The sequence below is a fragment of the Bubalus bubalis genome, chromosome 11 (assembly GCF_019923935.1).
Source record: "Bubalus bubalis isolate 160015118507 breed Murrah chromosome 11, NDDB_SH_1, whole genome shotgun sequence".
NCBI classification, from domain to species: Eukaryota; Metazoa; Chordata; class Mammalia; order Artiodactyla; family Bovidae; genus Bubalus; species Bubalus bubalis.
In genome coordinates this window covers 76102722-76106055 of record NC_059167.1, presented here as the reverse complement: position 1 = coordinate 76106055, position 3334 = coordinate 76102722, and the positions used below count along the sequence as shown (strand labels likewise).

General features: G+C 39.0%; 1 pseudogene; it reads left to right on the top strand.

The window, feature by feature from the left end:
- The first annotated feature begins 1292 nt into the window (after positions 1-1292).
- Positions 1293-2218, top strand: LOC102396244 (annotated as a pseudogene).
- The last annotated feature ends 1116 nt before the right edge of the window (positions 2219-3334 follow it).

Sequence of the window (3334 nt, the reverse complement as noted above, 5' to 3'; positions counted from 1 at the left end):
AAGGTGGACCTTATAAGGCCTTCCCCAACAGGCCTTCCCCCACAGCCTCTGCTTTAGCTACTCTCTGAAGTACCTAGATAAAAGTATTTGAAGCATTTCCTGAGTTGTTTTATCCAATGGAAGATGTTAAGTACTTGATGACCAGGAGCACATAGCCCCAGGCCTCCTGGAGCCTAAGGACTGATACTGTTAACCCCTATGACACTGCCCTGTCACCTTGCTGTCAGCCAATCAGAGGACTGTGCATGAGATGGATGATCACAAACCTTGCAGCACTTCTCCCTCATCTGGCTTTTAAAAATGCCTGTATTTTTGGGCTTGAGTCACCCGACTCCTTTCATGGCCCTTCTATAAAGCTTTCTCTGCTACAAACTCTGATATTTTGGTTTGTTTGAACTCTCTGTGTGTCAGGTGCATGAACTTGGGCTAACATTAAACATTTTATCTATTAATATTATACTATAGATATTCCCTACAATCCAAAAATAGGGCATATCAGTGAAACATTTGCAAGCAAAAATGGCATAAGGTGAAGCAGTAATTACAGGAAGACATAACTTGCTAATGGATGCACAAATGACCTGAGATAAAACACAGATGCTCACAGATACAGTTCACAGGTATGGTGGCCAGATGCTAAGAACCTAAGTGTAGTCCTGGGAAGAAGCTTGGCAGTGCCACTTCTTGCTATTCAAGGATCCTGAAGCCTCTATAACAATTCACTGTAAAACAAATGCCAAACACTATTTTTGCTTTTCTCCTATTTTTATAAAAGCAAAAGTCTTTGAATTTAAGTTAGCAAAACAGGCAACAATATAAGTCTTTTTCTGTAAAGCAAACTTCCAATAAGCAAGGGACACTTGTAATTCTTTTAATCTTTACAAAAATCCTGTGAGTCATATATTATTATTTTATCCAGTTTACAGTTGCAAGCCCAGAGAGTTTAATTAATATACCCAGGGTCATATTGCTAGAAATTACAAGACATAGTATTTGAAAGCTGTCAGTATGAGTCTAGAGTTTCTTTCCTGTTTCAGGAATTGTGATGATTGGTAAACTTATATTTTTAGAATAAAACTATCATGCTCTGATGCAGAGATAAAAGCCAAGTTATCCAGTCATTAAAAAATGATTGTATACAACATGTATTTTATGTGCTAATAAGGAAGTAAGTATGTTGAGAGGGATTTGACACCAAGCTTGGCCTTGCTCATTTTCTCTCCCAATCATATGATGTATTTCTATTTCACTTTACAGGAACATTTCTGATCCAGTTTCAGAAATTTGAAACCATGGACCAAGAAAATAATTCAGGAGTGACTGAATTTGTATTGCACACTCTTTCAGGTTCTCGAGAGCTACAACTTTTCTATTTTGCATTTTTTACACTTTTCTATTTATCTATTGTGCTGGGGAACCTCCTCGTGGTGCTCACAGTCTTCTCTGAACCTTCGCTACACACACCCATGTACTTTCTACTCAGTAACCTCTCCTTCACTGATGTGTGTCTGTCCACCTTTTCTACCCCCAAAATGATTGTTGACTTCCTCGTGCAGCACAAGACCATCTCCTTTGAAGGCTGCATGGCCCAGATATTCTTCCTGCACATCTTTGCCGGTGGTGAGATGATGCTTCTTGTGGCCATGGCATATGAGAGATACGTGGCCATATGTCGGCCCTGCATTATGCCACCACCACGAATGTGCACAAGTGCATAAGCCTCGTGGTGGGCTCCTGGCTCACCGGGGTTCTGCACTCAGTAAGTCAGTTGGTCTTCACAGTATACCTCCCATTCTGTGGCCCCAACAGAGTGGACAGTTTTTTCTGTGACCTTCCCCTGGTTATCAAACTTGCCTGCACAGACACCTTCACTCTTGAGGTCCTGATGCTTTCAGATAGCGGTCTAAAGGCCATGTGCTCCTTTGTGCTCTTGCTGGTCTCCTACACGGTCATCCTGGTCAGTGTGCGGCGGCGTTCCTCAGCGGGCATGGCCAAGGCAAGGGCCACCCTGACTGCCCACATAGCCATAGTAACCCTCTACTTTGGGCCCTGCATCTTCATTTATGCCTGGCCTTTTAGCAGTCTCCCAGTGGATAAGTTTCTATCAATATTTTATACAGCTTTTACTCCTCTTTTAAACCCCTTGATCTATACCTTGAGAAATAAGGAGGTAATATCAGCAATGCAAAAACTAAGGCACCGACAGGTGAGTTCCTAATGGTCTTCCAGTTCTCCTTTGTGGCAAACAGCAGCCCATAATAATATCCAGGTTAGTGTACCTTCTTCTGTGAATTACTGTTATGTCTCAAATACCATAGGACACATTTTCTTCCTTTTCATATCTTTTGCTTATAGAACAGCAAACTAGCCATCTTAGATAATAGAAGAATAGGACACCCTGTCTTTTGCTCGTGAAATAATTTTTTTAATTTCATGGCAAAATTATTTATAGTGTTGGGAAAGGGTGTATTTTCCCTTTTACCCCCTTTGAGGTCTTGTGGATAAACTAGTAATAAAATTGACACAAAGCAAATTAACAGGAGAAAAAGAAACACATTTTAATTCATCCACATGAAGCTCTCATAGAAATGAAACCTAATAAGAGGCCAAAGCAGGCAGATTTTATACATTTTAGACAAAAAACAAACAAACAAAAAACAATAAATTTGTGAAGAATTGACAGGACAAAGAAACTTAGGATTTGGGTGCCCAATTAGTGAAGAATCTAAGCAGAGTTTGCACTTGGGATAGTAAATTAAAGAAGTAACAAGGTTTGTTTCTGTAGGCTTCTTGGCCCAATTCCGTCTTTGGCGATAAGGGTGTCCTTCTACCTCCAGATACAGAGGATGCAACCCCTCATATAAGAGATTTCCTACTTTTAGCAGACAGAAATGTGGGTCAGAGTGTCCTTCTTGCGCTGGTCATTTCTTAAGTAGCTTTAAGAATCAATATAGTAACTTTAATAATCAGTATGCCATTGAGGCACATTTTGAGGCAACTTACTATGGACACCAACAATAATATTAAAAGTCCTCTTTTTCTAAGTCTTTTTTTTTTCTTGTAGATTGTTAGTGGAAATGTAAATTGGTGTAGTAAAAAACAGTGTTAAAAAAACTAAAAATAGAACTGCCATATGATTTAACAATTCCATATCTAAGTGTATATATATATATATTCACACACACACAGGGCTGGAAAAAATGAAAGCACTAATTCTTTTTTTTTTTTTTTTAATTTTTTAAATTTTATTTTATTTTTAAGCTTGACATAACTGTATTAGTTTTGCCAAATATCAAAATGAATCCGCCACAGGTATACATGTGTTCCCCATCCT